The sequence below is a fragment of the Narcine bancroftii genome, chromosome 2, assembly GCF_036971445.1.
Source record: "Narcine bancroftii isolate sNarBan1 chromosome 2, sNarBan1.hap1, whole genome shotgun sequence".
NCBI classification, from domain to species: domain Eukaryota; kingdom Metazoa; phylum Chordata; class Chondrichthyes; order Torpediniformes; family Narcinidae; genus Narcine; species Narcine bancroftii.
Window position 1 is genome coordinate 309,162,017 of NC_091470.1, and position 22,460 is coordinate 309,184,476.

General features: G+C 41.1%; 1 protein-coding gene across 11 annotated transcripts in view; it reads right to left on the reverse strand.

The window, feature by feature from the left end:
* Positions 1-816: 816 nt before the first annotated feature.
* The window catches only part of LOC138755508 (putative Polycomb group protein ASXL3), a 360,016-nt gene continuing 338,372 nt past the window's right edge, over positions 817-22,460 (reverse strand). For all 11 annotated transcript variants that reach the window (XM_069921623.1, XM_069921612.1, XM_069921609.1 and 8 more), the window contains one exon: positions 817-1,101. The gene's annotated coding sequence lies outside the window, so the exon portion shown is untranslated. The remainder of the gene's footprint in view (positions 1,102-22,460) is intronic.

Sequence of the window (22,460 nt, forward strand, 5' to 3'; positions counted from 1 at the left end):
AATTCTTTCAAGAAATATGAATGGATTGACTGAGGCAGTGTTGGATGCAGGTTTAAGAAGTATTTAGATGAACACTTGAACCACTTCTGTATTGAAGAGTCCACACTAAGTGCTGGAAAACATGATTATTATAGAGAGGCTGCTGCTAGCTGGTACAGGCACAGTGATTCTGTGACTTAAGGTCGAGCAAAGGAAAGGGGTTGGAGGGGGACAGAAACAGCTTGTGTCTGTGAGTAAGTGAGTACGTTTAAAAGTAAGGGGTTATAATGATGAAAACAAAGGTTATGAAGATTCCTTCACCATTTTTGTATGAAGATGATGATACTTCCTGCAGAGATCTCACTGGTAACCTCTGGATAGTGTTGTCTGTCAAGTCTTCATGGCTCAGATCAGATAAACCTTTGGTGAGTGTTGTGACTCCAGGTCATTTTCATAAGATCTGGGAGCAGATTCCCTGCCCTCAGGAATCACTGGTACTACCACCAACAAGTAAATAGCACTCTCCAGTGACTGGAAGAATGTTGGTAATTGTGGTGTGCTTGTGTGCTTTGATGAGCTGACTGCTGAGATCTCAGCTATGTAATGCTGATCTGGCAGTTGTGAGAAACTCAAATCAGGGTAGGTCTGTTATTTCTGAAAGATGATGCAACACAAAGGAGCCAACTCTTTTCCCAGAGTGGTGTAGAATATTACAACCTTGTTAAAGCTTTTTAGGGGTGAAAAGAAAACTGTGCAATCCAATTTCTAGCCAGTGTATAAACTTCAAAAGAACCAAATGCATGGAGGTGAATATTGCAGGGAGTTGGAATTCAAGTGCTTTTTTTTTTAACCTGGATCTAAGACACAATTTCTCATTCATTATTCCCTGGTTGTAAAATTTCCATAGCACATCAGTAATTGTCAAGAGCCATTGTTGAAATCAACAAGTATTTGAGAAGCAATGAAATCACATTTTCAGTCTACAACAGATGAGACTTCCGGTCTTTGCTATCTCTGCTGGCTTCCACTCATGTCACATTGTTCACAGGAGATGCACATGGGAACTCCCCAGGCCATTGAAGATTTTGTGGCTGTTAATCCAGTTATTTGAAGGTCAATTAACTGCAAAAGATTCCAGATTTGAGGTTGGAGATAACATTTTGGCAGATACTTTGAAAATTCCTTTTCTTTTTTCAATGGTACAATAATGAAAGACAATAGGTGCATGCACAGTTATACCCAAGGGGAGTGTCCTTAACAGTAGAGATAATGCACAGCCAATGTTAGTACAGCAAGGCTCGCAGAGGGGAGACAGGCAGCTTGGCAGACATTCACCACACCCACGCTCTGCCTTTCGGATTGCACGGGAGAGTTCAGCCCTGGCTGATCTTAGGGCAAACCTACCTCCTGTGCTGAAGGCAGCATCACGGGCTCTGATAAGGGCCCAGATCTCTGCATCCAATCATGGTTTCTGGTTAGCCCTGGTTGTGAAGCATTTGATCTCGGTGACATCCTCAATGCACATGCTGATGTAGCCAGTCACCGAGCTCATGCACTCTATTGTTTGTATGACCATTGTAGGTGGCCACTTCCCTGAAATAGCTCCAGTCTCTGGTCTCAAAGCAGTCTTGCAGCATTGCTCCGCACCTCCCCCCACCCCCAGCCCATGTCCTGATCTCCCTGCGAACTGAGCTAGTTTGCTTTGCCAGCAGTCTGTATGCCGGGGTTAGCTGGACAGATATGTGATCTGAGTAACCAAGGTGGGGATGAGGTGCATTGGTATACACCTGATCTAGTGGTGAAGTTAACATGCTGTTGAAACCATGGAAAGACCATTTTCAGGTTGGCGTGATTGAAGTAATCAGCAACAATCATGGCACCATCAGGGTGGGAAGTCTGGACTTCACAGATGGCACCGTAAAGCTACTTCATAGCTTCACCCTCATTAGCCAAAGGTGGAATGCAGACTGCAGCAATTTCCTGGGCAGGTAGAAGAGTCTGCATTTCACTTGGAGTTACTTTATCTTTGCTGAGCAGAAGGTCTTCAAAACAGAGACATTGGTGCACCAGTTCTCATTGTAAAATCTGCAATGTGCACTTTAATTACATGTGAACTGTTTGATTACAAATTAAAATTGTGAAGAACAGGGCAAATAAAGAAAAAACTGTCTTTGTCCCAAACATTATAGAGGTCACTCTATTACATTTATCTGAATCAGAAAGATACTGTAGAATTGCATCAGATTAGGATCTATTCAGATTTTCTGTGTGTGTGTGTGTGTGTGTGTGTGTGTGTGTGTACATATAAATAATATATACACACAAGTATCATACGCAAACACATTATATATATAAACGATATTCTGATGAAGTGCCAAGAAATTTATGGATGAATATTAATTATGGTTTAACCACTACTTTCTGCTTAACATTCAACATTAGGAATTGGGAAGGCACATTACCAAGTACAACTAGTTTGGCAGGAGGGTGGGAATCAGAATGTGAGTGCAGAGATTAGGATAAAAGGGAATCAGGGTGTCAGGTTTGAGAAAGAGGAAAATAGAAAAGAAGTCAAAAATAAGGTACAGCAAATATGACAAAAAGGACAGGTAGGTGAAAAGATTGGATAATTTGCTGAACAATAGAAATACAGCAAAATCAGTAACAGATACTGGTCTAAAGGTACTCTACTTAAATGCACAGGGCATTAGGAATAGACAGCTATAAATTAAAAGATATGACATTGTGGCCATCACTGAGACCTGGCTTAATGATGGATGTGATTGGGAGCTGAATATCCAAGGGTACACAGTGTATAGGAAAGATAGGCAGGTAAGTAGATGGGAAGGCATGGCCCTGATGGTAATCAATGATAGTAAATCACTAGAGAGAAGGGATATAGGGTCAGAAGTGGTAGAATCCTTATGGGTTAGGCTAAGAAATGGCAAGAGTAAAATGACCCTATTAGCAGTTATATACAGGCCCCCAAACAGCAGCCAGGAAGTGGACTATTGAGTTCCAGCTAGAAATAGAAAAAGTGTGTCAGAAGGAAAATGTCAAAATAATTATGGGGGATTTTAACTCAAAAGTCAGGAAGGTGCTGGATCTCAGGAGAGAGAGTTTATAGAATGCCTGCAGGATGGCTTTTTGGAACAGCTTGCCGATAAGCTGATAAGTGTTGCAGAAACTGAACAGCTTAAGAGAGAGACTTGGACAGCTTGAGAGAGTGGGCAAAGAAATGACAGATGAGATATAATGTTGAGAAATCTATGGTTGTACAGTTTGGAAGAGGAAATAAACAGGCAGCTTATTATTTTGATGGGGAGAAAATTCATAATTCAGAAGTGCAAAGGACTTGGGGGTCCTCATGCAGGATAACCTTAAGGTTACCCACCAGGTTGGATGAGCAGTAAAGAAAGTGAATAATATGTTGGCATCCATTTCAACAGGAAAAGTTGTATAAGAGTAAAGAGGTGTTGATGAGGCTCTATGGGACATTGGTGAGACCTCATTTGGGTACTGTGTGAAGTTTTGAGGCCCCTTACCTTTGAATGGATGTAATGATTTCTGGAATGCAAGGGCCAACATATGTGGAACGTTTATCGGCTCTTGGACTGTATTCAGTGGAGTATAGAAGAATGAGAGTGGACCTCATAGAAACATTTTGAATGCTGAAAGGATTGGACAGAGTAGATGTAAATAAGATGTTTCCCTTGATGGGTGAATCCAGGACAAGTGTCTTAGAATTAGAAGGAACCCATTTAAAACTGAGATGAGGAGAAATTTCTTTAGCCAGAGGGTTGTGGATTTGTAGAATTCGATGCTACATACAGCTGTGGAGGCCTGATCATTGGGGGAGTTCAAGGAGGATATTGATAGGTATCTAATTAGTCAGGGTATCAAAGAATATGGGGAAAAGGCCAGAAATTGGAACTAGATGTGAGAATGGTTTTAGCTCATGGTGGAACAGACTTGATGGACTGAATGGCCTACTTCTGCTCCTTTATCTTGTGATCTTGTGATTTGAATCTTAAATTCAATGACTGCTGTGCTGAAAATACATTTAATCCAGCTTGTCAGCAGACGCAGTAGCGTTTGAAAAAGCTCTCCAGTGGTTATGCTTTGGACCTATTTGTGTACATGGTAAAGAACTGAGCAAATAGAACTGGTTCAATTCCAAATGTTAGTTATTTATGCTGAAATGTTTTGTTTACATGCAAAGGAAATTATAAGAGAATTGCATTTGAAAATGATTAAAGAAATATGAAATTTCTGCCTCACCTCTGATAAGTTGTGTGTTGGGAGATCATGCTGGGTGCAGGTTCAATGGATCTATTGGATTCATTTTGCACTGGAGATTTGTGCATGTCCTCTGGCCAGCATTTACAGAAGCTTGGTTTCAGTTGCAAAAAGGACAGTGGGGGTAAACAGTGGGCATTTATAAACAAGCCTGAAAGGCAGAAGAATGAATATGGAATGTAGAAAGAATAATATAAAGAAAGAAAGAAAATAATTGCTAGAGAAACACAAAAACTGCAGATGCTGAAATCAATGAGCAAACAATGAGAAGCTGGTGGGACTAGAAGGATCAGGCACCTTCCATGGAGAGAAATGGTCTGTCAAAGATTGGTTCTGGACCCTTTGTCAGGAAATACATTCGAATCAATAAATTTAGCTATAGTACACTCAGTTCCATCAACCAAGTCATTAATATTGATTGTAAATAATTGAGGTCCCAGCAACAATCCCTGTGGCATCCCATCAACTACAGATTGCAACTCCAAAGATGACCCATTAATCTTGTTTCAATATATTACCTGATTCTTGATGAGACCCAATGAATAGTGCTCTAGGTAATGGTCTCAAATGCATTCATGATTCTTTTGTGAATGTGATAGGCCCATTAAATCCCCATGATTGTTGCTTTACTTTTGTTACAGATCTATTATTTCTAGTTTGTTAGTCTGTCCAACACATTAGTTATTATCAGAGGCCTCTTGTTATTCCTCACCTTTAAAATAGATTCTAGTTCCCAATTTTCCTAGTTTTTCTCTTCCATTCTATGTTTCTGAGAGGTCAAGTAAATTGGAATAATTACGTTATCTCACAACGAAGTCTTTATAATAGGTTTTAGATTAAACCTATTTATTTCTATTTGTGCCACTAAATGCTTTGAGCATTTAGATAAAGAACGTTAATTTTGTTTCTTTCCCCTTCTGCAAACCTCCAATGGGCCACATCGACAGGATCTTCCCATTTTCCCATGTTCCTCTCTGGGCAACATCACAACATTATGTTCAGGAATCTGGGCCATAATTGCACAGGACATTATCGATTTCCCTCCAACCATAATGATTTCCAGAAGCCTTGCAGTGAACTGAAATTCACTGTCTATGTATTGTTCAGATGCCTGGCTCCACCCTCACCTACCCCAATATAAACCATGGTTTTCCCACCTTACCTTAGATTCACCTGAGGACTATTGTGCCTACTGGCCATTGATTGTAAGCTATTAAAAGCATGTCTGTACTCCTCACTTGTCTCTGAGGGCTTTCAGTCATGTTACAATTTTAATAGCTTAACTTTGAAATGGGATGAAAGTCCTGTTGAAGCCAGGCATGCTCCAGATTGACCCTCTGTCCCCTGGGGCCCCGGAGGAATTCGCCTACTAGCTGGAGTGCTTCCAGTCCTACCTGACGGCCACACAAGACGTCTTTAACTTGGATGGTCTCCGGAGATCAGCACTTCTCTCTCTCAAGTCAGCCCACAGGGTATGCCATCATCAGAGATTGTGCTACCTACGAGTCAGCCTAAGAAGGCTTGAAAGCCTGCTACATGAGGCCCCAGAACAATGTGCTGGTGAGTCACTGACTCTCTCAACATCGGCAGTGTCCGGGTGAGTCACTAGATGACTATATACTTGAACTGTGGGGCCTGACCAGAAAATGCTACTATGAAGCGGCCACGGCCTGGATGAGAGATGAGGACCAAATCCAGGACACCCTCATGGCAGGAGTGAGGTCGAGGTACGCATGCAGCGACTGCTGGAGTTGGGAAAGAAAGGCAGCCAGCACCCTGGAGCTGGCAAGAGCACTCAAGCAGGCCCAACTGGGAGCTGCCGACCTCTTGGGTAAAAGCAGCGCCCTTTCAGAGGACCAGGTTGTTGGAGTGCCTGTGATCCCTGCTGCGGCCATATGTGACCAGGGGTGCTACTTCTGTGGACAGGCACAGCACTCCTGTGCCCAGTGAAGGACTCCGTGTGTGCAGGATGCAGTAAGTAAGGTGTCTTGAGTAAACTTGTACCTCTCACTTTGTTCGTTTTAGATTGGTCACAGTGTTCGAACTACCGAAAGAAAATAGACACACATACCGAGAACAGTTCAGTTTATACAAGTCTTTATTACTAAGTCTAAAGCTGAATTCACACTACAATATGTAAGCCCTTCCCAATTATACTTATCAACGCCTGGACTAGTTCCAACTGCCGAAGCGAGGCAACGACTGCACACTTGTAGTAGGTTGTCGGGGCGCCGGTAGCAGCTTCTCTACCTCCCTCGACCGGGACGTTAGCTGGACTCTTGAAGTTCTTCTTGCTGAGAGATGTAGCCACCTCTTCCAGAGTCTCTCTCTTCAGCAGTGGGACCAGGGCTTATATTACCCAAAAGTTGTTTACTTCAGATCTTATCTCTTTGAACAAATGGTTTATTATCTTCCTCTTGCTGAGAGATGTTGCCACGTCTTGGAGAGTCTCTCACTTCAGCAGTGGGACCATGGTGGCTTATATCACCCCAAAAGTTGTTTACCTCAAATCCTATCTCTTTGAACAAATGGTTTAATTATCTTCAAGGTCTCCTGACAGTCTGCGACCAACAAATGTAAACTGCTCTGGGCCTCATAAGTGTAAATTAGGTAATGTCTTCCTATTCAACTGCATCCTGGGCCCCATGGTGGGTGTTTTCTAAATATGCATCCTGCGCTCATGGTGGAATTTAGATTATGTCTGCTGATTCCAAACAAGTTCTCAGCCTTGCAGCTGCAGAAGTAAAAACACAGTTTAAATCTTTCATTACACAAGGGCACAGGGTGAAGTTCTGCCGGGCTAAAGGGAACCCAAAGAGGGTGACTGCGTGTGCAACCCCCAAAAAATTGCTCGACGTGCCCGAGTCCCAAAGGACCGGCCTCTGCCTCTCTGTGTTGTTCGCCACCAGTGTCTTGTTGCATCTCGTGGCAGGAGCCCCCACCAAAAGTGAAGGATCACGGGAAGCCATAGTGGCCATCTTGCTGTGCCTCAAGGTTGGCGCCACCTAGTCCGTCGTTGGATCAAGATGGACGGCGGCCATCTTGCTGTGCCTTGTGGTCGATGCCATCTTGTTTGCCCGTGGGCCAAGAGGAGAGAGTCGAAATCAGCATGGAGAGCGACAGGGTTTCCAGAGCACTAGCATCAGTTGTCCTGGATCAGGCAATACCTCAACAACTGAATAACTCGACGGTGGTGAGGGTAAATGGACATTTGGCTGATTTCTTAGTAGACACTGGCTCCACTGAGAGCTTTATAACCTCTGTGATGGCTCAGCGGTACAACTTAAGAGTTGGCTCGATGGACTATCCTATTTCCTAGCTTCACACTCGCACTCTGTGACGATCCAGGGGTATTGTATAGTACATCTAACTGTAAAAGAAGGGGAATTTTGTAAGTTCTGATTATATATACTGAAGGATTTGTGTGCTCCTGTGTTTATGGGACTGGACTTCCTGTGTCACTTCCATGCAGATCAGAAGTTCCCAAAAGCCGGACACCGCATGCGGTCTCTCCACCCTAAATATTGATCCCCCCCCACCCCAACTGTTTCCGAACATGACTCCCGATTGCAAACCAATAGCTACAAAGAGCAGGTGATACAATGCGGCAGATCGGGAATTTATCAGAGCCGAGTCACAGCAGCTGCTCAAAGAAAGTATCATTGACCCTATCAACAGCCCATGGAGAGCCCAGGTGGTAGTCATGAAAGGGGAAGAAAAGTCCAGGCTAGTGATTGACTATAGCCAAATAATTAATCGTTACACTCTCCTTGACACATACCCCCTCCCTCAAATTTCAGACATGGTAAATTAAATTGTGCAGTACCAGGTCTAATTGACCATCAACCTGAAAGCTGCATTCCATCAGTTACCGATCCATTTTGAGGACCGCCCCTACACAGCATTAGAGGTAGATAGATGGGTCTATCAGTTCTGGAGGGTCCCTTTTGGTATCACCAATGGAGTCTCAGTCCTCCAGAGACAGATAGACAAAATGGTGAACAGGTTGAAGGCCACCTTCCCTTATCTTGACAATGTCACCATTTGTGGACACTCTCTGGTAGACCATGATGCCAACACCCAGAAGTTTTTCCACACGGCCAAAGCCCTAACCCTCACGTATAACTCTGGTAAGTGCATGTTCTGGACGAAACGTCTGGCGATCCTGGGCTATGTGGTGGAGAATGGCGTCATTGGCCCTGACCCCGATCAAATGCGCCCTGTTAGACCTCCCGATCCCAAGGACCATGAACGCCTAAAGGAGATGCCTGGGCTCCTACTATTCCCAGTTCCCAGTGGGTCCCTCACTATGTGGATAAGGTCCACCCCCTCTTAAAGTCCACCTCTTCCCCATTGTTGGCCAAAGCCCAGATGACTTGGGACTACGTTCAGAGCTACATTGCAAAGACCACCATGCATGCGAATGAGATGAGAATGCACCCTTCCAGGTAGAAAACAATGCCTCTGACTTAGCTCTGGCTACTACCCTTAACCAGGTGGGCAGGCTGGTTACCTTTTTCTCCTGCACCCTACAAGGCCATGAGCTTCAGAACCCATCTGTGGAGAAAAAGGCTCAAGCCATTATAGAAGCTCTCAGGTACAGGAGGCATTACCTGGCTGACAGAAAATTTACACTGCTCACCTACCAGCAATAGGTGGCATTTATGTTTAATAATGCAAAACGGAGCAAAATAAAAAATGATAGGATTGAACTCTCTATCTATAATTATGACATAGCATACAGGCCAGGTACTCTCAATGAACCTCCAGGTGCCCTGTCAAAAAGAAGCTGTACCTCTGCACACACCGGCCAGTTGCAGTCACTGCATGATGAGCTTTGGCACTCAGGCATCATCCACATGGCTCATTTCATCAAGGCACCCAACCTGCCCTCCTCCAGTGAGGACATCAGGGAAATGACCAGGTCCTGTCAGGTCTGCACTTCTACTGCCCCGACAAATCACACCCGATAAAGGCCTCCTGCCCCTTTGAACGACTCAATGGTCCCCTCTCTCCCACCAACAGAAACGAAGTTTCTCAATGTAATCGAGTATTCACATTTTCTGTTCGCCATCCCCTGCTCAGACACGACCACCACCATGGTCATCAAGGCCTTGCACTCTATTTTGTCCTGTTCAGGTATCCCAGCGATTGGGACTCATCATTTATTAGCGAAGATCTACGCCAGTACTGCTCGTAAGGAGCATTGCCTCAAGCAGGATGACTAGCTACGATCCCAAGTTGAAAAAGAGAACGTGACAGTATGGAAGGCCATGAAATTGGCTCTCCGGTCCAAAGGCCTTCTAGACTCGTGCTGACAAGAAGTCCTACCCATGGCCCTATACTCCATAAGTTCACTACTCTGCACAGTGACCAACGCAACTCCTCACGAGCTTATGTTTACGTTCCAGAGGAAATTGTAATGTGACTGAATACATTCAGAGACAGGTGAGGAGTACAAACATACTTTTAATAACTTACAATCAATGGCCAGTAGGACCAATAGTCCTCAGATGAACATGAGGTAAGATGGGAAACCCTGAGTTTATATTGGGGTTGGTGAGGGTGAGGCCAGCGGAGGAGCCAGCCATCTGAACAATACATAGACAGTGATTCCAGTTCACTGCAAGTCTCACTTGAATTACCATGTGCATAATGGTGCAATCAGATTATCCACATTCATGATTGCCTTCACACGTGCAAAGCCAGCAAGTACAGTGTTGTGTTTTGACTGGGTGTTCCTGGGTCATCTGACTTGGAGTCACTTCCCTCTGTCTCTGGCCACTGCTCAAATCCTGGCCTCAACCTGTTCTAATGGCAGGAATTGATCAAAATTTCTACCCCTTCTCTGATGCATTATAATATTTGAAAAATCTAGCATGAAGCTTTGGATAAAACCCAACATTTTATGACAGGTACTAGTCAAATGTAAATATTTAAGTGCTTAAAACTAATGCAAGACAACTGAAGTATTGGGGCTATAATGTATCATTTCCTTTCCTCTCCCAGACTCACTACTTCCCAAATCTGGACACCATTCAAACTGCACATTGCACATCTCCTTCACTGGAGCTGTTTAGATCTATCTCTATCTCATTCATGGTTTGCTTTGTGGAATACAGAAACCGATGCAGCATGTGTTTTCAGTGGTACAATGGGGGCTGAAACTGATACAACTTCCATTAGAAGAGGAAGATCATATCATTACAACAATGGTTGTTTGAAGAAACTCATCTCAGAAGGAAAAGATTATTTCTTTTGGTGCAGACTCCATGTTGTAGAGGTGATACTTACTAAATTCACTGGTGATATTGGCAGGAGTGCATTGCTGCCAGAGCTTGCAGGAGCATCGCTCCAGCACCTCTGTAAAAAAGGCAAAATAAACAAGTGGGAAATTTTAACTATTGGGGAATTTAACAGTGACCACATATTAAATACAGGCAGGGTCGACGACATGGACCCCCCTCCCCGCCGCGGTGACTGTTATTCTGGACATACAAGGAACCTGTTTCTTCCACCACTGATACACTCATCCTCCTTCCTCATCCTACCATTTGCTCTCAATTATACAACGGCAAATACAAACGGTGGCCACCAAGGCCAGGTCTCGCAAGACCTCCTTGTCGCTGATTATTTTGACACATTGGTCACCCCTGCTATAGGCGCTATTTCATGTAGGTATGCTAGTGCCCCCCCACCCCACCTTCTGCAGTTAACCTAATGCCCCTCTATTCTGATGCCAACTCTGAACAGGGGATTTTACGGAAGCGGGTGTTGGAATGAGGGATGGGGAGAAGGGGTAGGGGCTGGTGGGGAAAAAAGCCACTAATAACATTAGGAAATTTGAGAGATTTTGGTGAGCTCTGGCACCTAAAATATTAGCATTGCACCCTGGATATTGGATTATTTCTGAATTGCCTGACATGAAGCTTTGGAAATAAAGTCTTGAAAACTACAGTGCTTAACATACGAGAACATAGATCTGTTGATAGTAAGCACACAGAGGATTGAGTGTATTAACAAGTGAACCATTGGGATTCCTAATAAGTGGAAACTGATTTTTGAAGTTTTACTCTTGACACATTTCTTTATATCTCCCCAAGTACATAACTCCGCTTAATCAAATGTCACTAACTTTTAATTTCTTCTCTTTCCTTCCAAGTGTCAGGTATATTTAAATCCAGTCTTGCCCTATTTTACAGCAGATCTTCAATACCAATGGTTTCAAGATCAAATATCACAATATCTGCCTGAAATTCACCAAATTTAATTTAAGAAGCTTTATATGTTCCCAATGTAAAACACAATGATGCTTTCTCAGATTCCTTCTTCACCAGGGAATTTCCTCTCCATTAGGAGCGCTGAGACCAAATCCCGGGTGAGGAAAAGGGAGCAATTGGACCAGATCCCGGGTGAGGAATAGGGAGCAATGGGACCAGATCCCGGGTGAGGAACAGGGAGCATTGGGACCAGATCCTGGGTGATGAACAGCGAGTACTGGGACCAGATTCCAGGTGAGGAACAGGGAGATTTGGAATTGGGACCAGATGTTTCCCCTCCTCAACTCCAACCCATTCCTGACCTCTATATTATAATCCATAGACACTGAATTCAAAGACAAGCTGACCACAGGGAACCATGCAATCATCAACAGAGGTCAGGACCTGTCAGCTTATTTTTACTTTAATTTCACATTTCCTTTCTCTCTTCTTTAAGAGTCAAAGCCATTCATCTCCCAGCGCAACACCACAGATCTTGTGTGAACAGGGAAAAACATCTATAGCTGACCTCATAGATGAATTAATTAAAAATATCAGGATCCAAATTCAGAAGCAGACCAAGCCTCTCTGAATGAAAAGCACAATTCCAATGGGATGAACCTTGGGTTCTCAGAAGAACATTGTACTTCTGCATATGACAGTAAACTATTCACTGATTCATTGATATAATCACACACATATCTAACTCTGCTCCCAGATACCAAGAATTCAAGCAAGGAGACAGAATATCTGAATTATTAGTAAAGTTATTCTTCCCATCCAACGTCAGATTTCACCATTCATTGTCCAACATGTCAATCTCTTCTGCCGTACACCAAATCTCCCTCTGCCCACTCTTGATGCAATGCTGGTCGAAGCAGTAATAAGTAATTTAACAAGTGAAGAGGCAGGGATGTTGGGCTAAATAAACCTGGATCCATCCAGATCTGCGGCCTGTGGTTCCCAACCCCCTGCACTTACTCAGATTGAATGCACAGTGCTGATCTAACTGATGGATTGCATCCAGATGGTGTCATCCATCCTTTATCATCCAAAATGCTCATTCCCTCCATCACTGCCAAACATAAGAGAAGTGAGATGGGTGAAAGGGGAAAGTCTGTATTTCAGAAAGAAGACAAGAATAATTAAAGAAGAGGTGTCATTGATTCAGAAGTGAGTGAGAATAGTGTGTGTCTATAAATAGTCACATCTTTCTATCCTTGCCGAACTTAGAGCAGCATCATAATATGGTAATTGTGCTGCAGATATAAGATCTAAGGATAGCTATCAGTCGTATCACAGATTACGTCTTAGAATAATCATATATTCTCAACTCCGAATGTAGGAGGCAATTCTGCTCAAATTATAGTGGACTTTAAAATTGAACTTTGCATTTCTGCAGAGTGCTTTATCAGCTTTCTTTAAAGGAAACAAATTAGTTTATTACTTTTTGTTATTTGACTCTCCTAAATTATTCTCCTTATTTCAAAAGTGGAGTAATTTAGTTCATTCATAATTATTCTCTGAGCTCACTGACCAAATGTTACCCCAAACACTGAAAAACCTGGCTATTATTATACTTACTGTACAGGATCCTAACAACATTTAGAAAGTAAAAGGCAGACAATGCTTTGGGCCTGAGCTAAGAAGGGCTCGGGCCCGAAACGTCAACTAACTTTAAGTTCTATGGATGCTGTATGATATGCTGAGTTTCTTCAGCATTTTTGTTACTGCATTGAATTCTGGAAACACTTAGAGTTGATTGGATAACATCAGAAGTAACCAAGTTAATTGAAAAGGACTAATACTAATTCTTTCTGAATGTTTCTTGGAACTGAAGAATCTCTGGATTTGAACTGGAATCTATATAATTGGAAATTTGGGTTCAGGGCTCCTCCAGGTGAACCTTGTGTCTTGTGTCTTCTTTTGGTTCCCTTTCTCAAAGCAGAAAGACTCCCCCCCACCCACCCCATGGTATTGAGCAGTTGTTGTTTTACTTCAGATTTTCAACAAATGGTATGTCAGCTAATGATTGCAAAAGGGGATATGTGCTGCCAGCAAGTATTTGTTGTATTTTTAAAAAAATGCCACAACAAACTCATAGATTCTCCTCAACCATCTCAGTTATTTAAACATACTCTTGATCTATAAAGCTCCTGATTGACTCCAGGGCTTACTCTTGTTGCTGTGTCAGAATGATGGTTTCTAGTGCTGGAGTGGGCCTAAGCCAGCCACAGGATTTTCTGTTCTGCTAAATGTTCTGCTGGCAGCCTCTACACTGCACCAATGGAGTAATGTGAATGCCCCACAGGCCCCCTACCTCTCAGGTCATGAAGTCTGTTGAGTCTGAGCCAAGCGAAACCTGGCATAAGCATAGTGGTCCTATTCAAAAGGATGAAAGACATTGGTTGCCAGGGAAAGATAAATCAAACTTTTTAAACATAAAAAAATTATTTAATTGTTTTATTTGTTTTAAAATTTGTGCATGTTAACTTTTTTAAAAATTAGTAAATAATTTTGAAAAAACATTTTTTGATAAGTCCCAAGTAATCCTTTGTCAACATTCAATAACAACTCTTTCAAATTTGGAGCAAATTATAGTTGATGAAACAACTAAAAAATTTATTTCAATTGCGTATATTTTGCTACAAGATCAAATACCTAAGGTAGGTTTGTTTAATTCAAAAGAAAGGTGGGAACAAGATTTAGATATGATAATCAATCAACAGGATTGGCAAAATTTATGTAAAGTTATGTCTAATACTATTAATGTAAGATATAGATGACTTCACTATAATTTTTTACATCAATTATATATCACTCCTCAAAAACTGAATAGATGGAGATCAAATTTATCCAATCAATGTTTTAGATGTGGAACAGAAATTGGAACTTTTTTTCATTCTACATGGTTTTGTTCAAAGGTTAATTCTTTTGAGGACTCTGTTAGTAAATTTGTGCAACGAATCACTTCAGTGATTTTTCTGTTAAATCCTGAATTATTGTTGTTAAGAAATTTTGAAAGTGTTATTCCTAAATTATTGTTGTTGGATTCTCAATTAAAATTTGTTGTTAGCTTTAGTAATAGCAAGGAAATGTATCGCTGTAACATGGAAATCTGATGTTTCATTAAGATTAGATAGATGGCATGCTGAGGTTCAAAGTTGTATTCCTTTAGAAAAAAATACTTACAATTTGAGGGGTGAATATTCTTTATTCCTGCAAATTTGGAGCCGTACACTAGAATTATGAGGTTGAAATTATAGTTTATTTAATTTTTTTTTTGGATTCTCCTGTCCGGTGAAGTTTTTCTGAATGAATAACAATTTTATGTTAGTTGGGTGTCATCTGATGCAATCTGAATTAACTATTATGCAATTATGACATCATATATTTTAGTTATGGGATTAGATTAGGTTGAAGGGGGTTAGGAGGGTTTGGAGGGGCTTTTTTTTAGTTTTTAGTTAGTTTTATTTTTAGTTTTTTATATTTTTTCTATATATTTTCAGCATATATTTGTTAACATTGTATTATGGTTACTTATTGTTAGTTATTATGATGTTATATATGTTGATTAAATAAAATATTCAGAAAAAAATATTCAATCAACGGCAGGTTTGACACACAGTGGATCTGGTTGTGGAGCATCTCTGACAGGCAAATCTTTTATGATCGCAGCAGGCCATCTGTTCAGTGAGAGCCTCTCTGCTAAACTAGACCATGCTAGTGCTGGGAGCTGAACCCTCAAGCAGAAGAGTGCCAGAAAAAAGAGCAAGGTCAAAGGGCAGGCGGCCACAGATTTTGAGAGGATTAAATGTTTCCATTAAAAATGTGCATTGTTTCTCGACCCTGAGGCTAACCGATGCAATGCAGTAGCACAATGGTTAACTGACTGAAGCTACACATCTGGATAATTGATCTGGAGACAAATTCAAATCCTGCCTTGCAGTCTGGAGAATTTAATGAAAGTCATAAAGACACTTGATGCAGGAAATCAAAGATAAAATTAGAAAACGTTCAACAGGTCAAACGGCATCCAGATTTAGCATTTTAAGACCCATCGCCAGAATTTAAATTCAAGCAATTTTAATTCTGAATTAAAATCTCTTGATAATTCTGATGATTGGACTACCAAATTATTATAAAATTTATCAGATTTCAGATTTTAAATTTATTGTCAGAGTACATACATAATAACACATACAACCCTGAGATTCTTTTTCCTGTGGGCAAGTCAGAGGTACCATTTATGGGTAGTGCAAAAAAAAATCCCTACACAACGTTCACATGTAAACAAATAAAGAATCATAAGCAAACTGACAGTGCAGTAGAGAGAAAAAAAAATCAATAAAATAAGTAAGTCTTTAAATAAGTCCCTGATTGAATTTGTTGTTGAGGAGACTGATGGTCGAGGGGTAGCAGCTATTCCTGAACCTGATGGTGGGGGTCTTGTGGCACCTACACCTCTTTTCTGATGGTAGCAGCAAGAACAGAGTGTGTGCTGGGTGATGTGGATCCTTGATGATTGTTGCTGCTCTCCAATGGTAGTATTCCCTGAAGATGTTCTCAATGGTGGGGAACATTTTACCTGTGATGGCCTGGGCTGTGTCCATTACCTTTTGGAGGGCTTTATGCTCAGGGATATTGGTGTTCCCATACCAGACCATGATGCACACTTTCCACTACACCTCTGTAGAAATTTGCCAGGGTTTCCAATGTTATACCAAACCTCTGCAAACTCCTGAGGAAGTAAGGGTGCTGACGTGCTTTCTTCACGTTGCCATTTGTGTTTGGGGTCCAGAAAAGATCTTCCAAGATAGTGACTCCCAAGAACTTAAATTTGCTCACCCTCTCCACCTCTGGTCCTGCAATGATCACTGGATCATGCACCTCTGGTTTTCCATTCCTGAAGTCAACAATCACCTCCTTGGTTTTGGTGACATTCAGCCAAGTTTTCAATCTCCTTCCTGTAGGCTGACTCATCACTCCTTTTTTATACAACGCACTTCTTTAGTTCTTCAGTGAAAAATCATCTGATGCCTTAAATCAGTCTGGTCTTTATGTGAATCCAGGCCTATCACCATTTACTGAAATACTGTAGCTTGCTCTTGAATATGAACATCATGCACTGGCATTGATTTTCCACTACTTACAAACAAGTAAAGAATGCACTCACTCATTTCTTTCAGCACAGAATTAAGACGACTTTCTATTATTATTCACTAGCCACAACATTGCATTCTTCAACTCCCCAAATACCACCCAGCAAAACTTTTCTGGCAGTGCTTTTAAAGTCATAATAGGCTTGGGGGAAAAAAAACAAATGTTTGCTTGCATTGTTCTGGTTCTTTAGCCATTTACCTTAAATTTGTGTCCTATAATTCAATCTCCTTCTCCAATCTTTAGTCATTTACCTTAAATTTGTGTCCTATAATTCAATCTCCTTCTCCAATCTTTAGCCATTTACCTTAAATTTGTGTCTTATAATTCAATCTCCTTCTCCAATCTTACAATGGAACTGAAATTGTTTCTGTCTGGTACCATTATAAGTCTTGTATTTGTACTGACAATAACCACACCAGCAGTGCGGGTATAAGACAACTTTAATAAACTAATATGTACACTAAGAGGTCTTGTCTCTCTGCAAGACAAACCTGGAAGGCGAGACTGTAGCTCTGGACTGCTTTATATATAAGGTCACCGGGATGACCCCTGGTGACCTAGTGGTGTAATTACACGTCACCACAGTATTTATTTGAAGATCTTGACATTTGGTGTGGTGACTGGTATAGAAATCTGCTTGAGCTAAGTGACAACCACGCTTTTCATTAAGCATTTTTAGTGCAACTTGGACTTTTCATCTCTTTCATGAAGGATTTTATATGTATTTTGCTCAATCTTCTGAATACGGCCTGCCACATTTGATGCAGTTCACACACCTATTCCCTGTGTCTTTGTTTATGAAGCCATTTCAAATGGTGTAGCTGACTGCTACAAAGAAATACACACACCTGCAGTGTGGGAGGTTAAGGTCTGAGATTTATTGAGGCTGGAAAGGCTCCGTTTATATAGCTAGAGCCCTCATTGTGTGCTTGATTGGCTGACATCAATTGCATGAATAACAACAGTCGGCTGGAACATTCTTGCAAATGAATACCCTTCTTCCCCAGCCTGTTATTAAAATCTGTTAGCTGGGCTGCTTGGCCTTGTACTGCTCCAGCTTTCAACCGTGCCGGTTCACTGTGTTAAGGGAAGTATTAATGTTATACTGCTGTTTACTACTGCACGTGCCACGTGATGTACCGGCTCAATCTCCATGGTGGCGGGCCATCACATGACCCCCCTCCCAAGAACCGGCGCTACAGTTCATAGTGTCCTTGGATGCAGTCCCCAATGTCTTTGGTGGTTTGCCTCTGTGTCAAGGTGCTGGCATCTCCACGAGTTGTGTCAGATCCATGTGTACCGGCTTGAGCCTGTCTGGTTTGCCATCAATGTCCAGTTTGAAGGTGGCCCTGTTGTTCCGGATGACTCGAAAGGTGTCTTCATAGGACTTCTGCACGCGGAACTGTTCCAAACCTTCGCACTGAGGGGCGCCAGGCTCCCGGCACTGCACCTAGACTCTGTCCACAGCTCGGACGATGAGTTCTCCAAGGTTCTAGCCGAGTTCCCAGCAATCCTTTCCCCTCAATTCATGGTGGAGATGCCCCAACCTGGCGTCAGGCATCATATCCTTACCAAGGGTTCACCTCTCCGTGCAAGGGTGAGACGGCTTCCCCTGGAGAGGCTCCAACTGGACAAGGAGGAGTTCCGCAAGCTTGAGGAATTAGACATCGTTCGGTGCTCGGGAAGGCAGGAAAATGGGGTAGAAAAATAGTAAATCAGACATGATGGAATGACAGGGTTAGAATTGATGGGCTGAATGGCCTAATACTGCTCCTATGTCTAATGGCGTTATTCTGATAGCTCAGTTGAACAATGGCACAGGATGTTTGATATAATATTATATTGTATGATAAAATAATATATTATAAATATTATATAAGTAAAAGGTTAATTGGTTTTAATTGTTAGTATAAAATGCTTGGGTGGGAAATGTCAATGGCAAAATTTAACTGAAGGCAGCAGAGTCGCAATTAAAGGCAGGAATCAATAATACAGTTTTTGTTCCTTTCTGTTGTAATACTGAAAATGTAATGAAGTTCACACTCCAAAGTACCATTTTCTCTTTTGACCTACATAATGGATAAATTAAAAGTGAGAAGTCAATCCATTTTGACTGATGACAAAAGTCAAAATTACTTCCAACTTGTGCAAAAACACAGATAATGCTACAGTGCACCATTGATGGGGATAGACCAGTCAGTAGGTGTCAGGTCTTCACAGCAGGTAATACAGGTCTTTGGCGTACTGAGATCTGCTATCAGTTTGGGGAGGGGAGATGGTATTTGATTAGTTTTTTGAATTTTTGTATGATAATCCAATCTGTTTTTTTAAAAGAAACATTTAATACGCTTCAATAGTTTTATGCCTAGAAACTGGATTGCACACAAAATGGAGCAGTGCCCCGAAAAAGTATAAACTTAATTAATCAAGGAGCTGAGGTTATCATTCACAGTTTCAGAAACAGCTATCTAAGCTAGGTTAGCTAACGAGGTTTGGTAGGAGACTCTGTGATCAGTCAGGTGGCTAGCAAAAGAGGAAGTGATGGTGAGCAGTTGCCTTTTAAGTGAATGGGAGCCAAATCTTCCTCTCCCACAACATTGTTAAGAACTTAATTTAAATTTTCTTTTGGGTGGTAACATTAAAATGTCACTTAAAGGACCATTAATATGGCTGTTAACTACTTTAAAAGGGGTGCGTATCAGTCATTTGCAATCAATTTTTCTTAAAGCATGTGAATCAGGCCCTTGATCAATGAACATTTCCATACAGAGTGTGGTGGATATATGGAAGGAACTGCCAAAGGAAGTAGCAGAGAGTATATGAAGATAAGAAAGAGGAGCAGTAGTCCATCTGGCCCTTCAAGCCTGCTCCATCATTGAATAAAATTATGGCTGATCTGGCTGTGGATTTAGTTCCACCTGCCTGCCTTTACCCAATAACACTTAATTTCCCTACATATAAAAATCTATCCAACTGTGCCATTTATATAGAGACAGTCGTCAGGTTGAAAACTTCAGATTTACGAACAACCTATAGTTACAAACCAACAACCGATCAGGAGGAGAATGACGCCTATGTGCAGTTTGAGCAGAGCTCGCTTTCCATTGACTCAGTGCCAGTGATATAGTAATATTACACTATGGTAACATAGTATATTATTTAGAGTGATACTGATATATTACTCACTTCAGTAGTGCTCAGCTTCCCTCATTGGAGTATAAACAGGAGTCAGAAGCTGGAGAAAGATCAATCGTCAGGGGGCCAGTGATGCACACCTGTTGCTAGGCTACGCTGCACAGGGTCTGGGTAAAGCAGTGGGTGGGCAAGGGGATGAACGGCCTGGCAGAGGGGAGGGAGTGGGGGTATAAGAAGAAGCAGCAGGTGCAATGCCTCCAGAACCATCGTGGCTCGGACTTGAAAAAGGGCAGCTTAGCCTTAAAGTGTGATTGTGCCACTGAGGAGTGAGGGAGGGTGGGGATTCATCTCTCCATCATCTTCTTCTGTAAGTGTTAACTTGTAATCATGATCTTATGATTGTATGTAGTTACTTTTATCATTACGTAAATACTGTATTATTACCTGTATTATTATTACCTGTATTATTATGTTTAAGATGTTTTAGTGTATTGGGAAGTGTTTTAGTTGCATATAAAGGTAAAATATATACTATATATCATACACTAGGATAAACATTTGACTAACTTTTAAAATTTTTAAAAAATTTTTCACACTATGAACCATACTGACCAAAATACACACAAACATTTCCCTCTTGAATATACACAGTGTCATTTTCTCCCCTTTTTCCCCCTTCCCTTCCTCCCTACCCACTAAACGTTCAACATATACAATACAATAAATCCATTAAACAATGTAATCACACAATGAAAATAAACAAGAAAATTGTGTCATCTACGTTTACACCCTGGGTCAGTTCATTTCGTCTTTTTCTCATTCCATAATTTTAGAGGGTGGAGGTCCGCGGTAGGCCCTCTCTGTTGTGTTCCATGTACGGTTCCCAAATTTGTTCAAATAATGTGACTTTATTTTTTAAATTATATGTTATTTTTTCCAATGGAATACATTTATTCATTTCCATGTACCATTGCTGTACTCTCAGGCTCTCTTCTGATTTCCAAGTTGACATTATACATTTTTTTTGCTACAGCTAAGGCTATCATAATAAATCTTTTTTGCGCTTCATCCAGTTTAAGGCCTAATTCTTTACTTCTTATATTACTTAGAAGAAAGATCTCTGGATTTTTTGGTATGTTGCTTTTTGTGATTTTATTTAATACCTGATTTAGATCTTCCCAAAACTTTTCCACTTTCTCACATGCCCAAATTGCATGTACTGTTGTTCCCGTTTCCTTCTTACAGCGAAAACATCTATCTGATACTGTTGGGTCCCATTTATTTAACCTTTGGGGTGTGATATATAGCCTGTGTAACCAATTATATTGTATCATGCGTAACCTCGTGTTTATTGTATTTCTCATAGTTCCGGAGCATAGCTTTTCCCATTTTTCATTTTTTATCTTTATGTTTAGATCTTGTTCCCACTTTTGTTTGGGTTTAGAGTTTATTTCATCATTCTCTTTCTCTTGCAGCTTGATGTACATGTTTGTTATAAATCTTTTAATTATCATTGTGTCTGTAATCACATATTCAAAGCTGCTTCCTTCTGGTAACCTCAGCCTGCTTCCCAATTTGTCCTTCAAGTAGGTTTTCAGTTGGTGGTATGCAAACATTGTACCATGAGTTATACCATATTTGTACTCCATTTGTTCAAAAGATAATAAATTATTTCCCAAAAGCTAGATAAATTAACAGAATGGTACAAACATTTAAAGCTACCAAACTTTAAGAATTATTATGGAGCAGCACAATTAAGATATTTATCAGATTTTTATCAAGAAAGGAAACCAGATTGGACCAGGTTAGAGCTAGTTGAAGTAGGGGAGAAGGTACCAGAACATATACTTTATAAGTGGGATGAAAAACAAGAGCAACATAGAAGTTCACCAGTACTGTACCATCTGCTCAACATTTGGAAGAAGATTCACATAGAAAGGAAAAAAAAACAAATTACCAACCACCAAAATTATCATTGACGCAAAATCAATTAATCCCTTTCACAATAGATAACCTTTCCTTTAGAGAATGGGAGAGAAAAGGGATCAAAAGAATATAAAACATTTGACTAACTGATGCTAAATATGGACCACATGTACCTGATCCAACTTACATACAAATTCGAATTATAGATAGACCTAGGTAACAGAACTTGCTTTTAACCCGGGGACTGAATATATATATAGGCAGACCCAGGTTAAAAAAAAAATATATATATATTAAATAAGGTAGCCTCTACTACTTCCTTGGGCAGAGAGTTTCACAGATTCATGACTCTCTGGGGAAAAAGCAGTTCTTCCTCTTCAACATCCTAAATCTGTTCTGCCAAATCTTGAGACTGTGTTCCTAGTTCCAGCCTCACCTACCCGTGGAAACAAATTTCCTGTATCTATCTTATCTGTCCATTTCATAATTTCATATGTTTCTCTGAGATCCATTTTCATTCTTCAGAATTCTAGTTAGTATCATCCCAGGCAACTCAATCTCCAGAATCAACCTGGTGAACCTCCTCTGCATCACCTCCAAAGTCAGTACTGTACAGGTATACATTTTATCAAGCCAGGAGATCAGAACTGCACGCAGTAGTTCAGGTGAAGCCTAACCAGTGCCCTGTACCATTTCAGC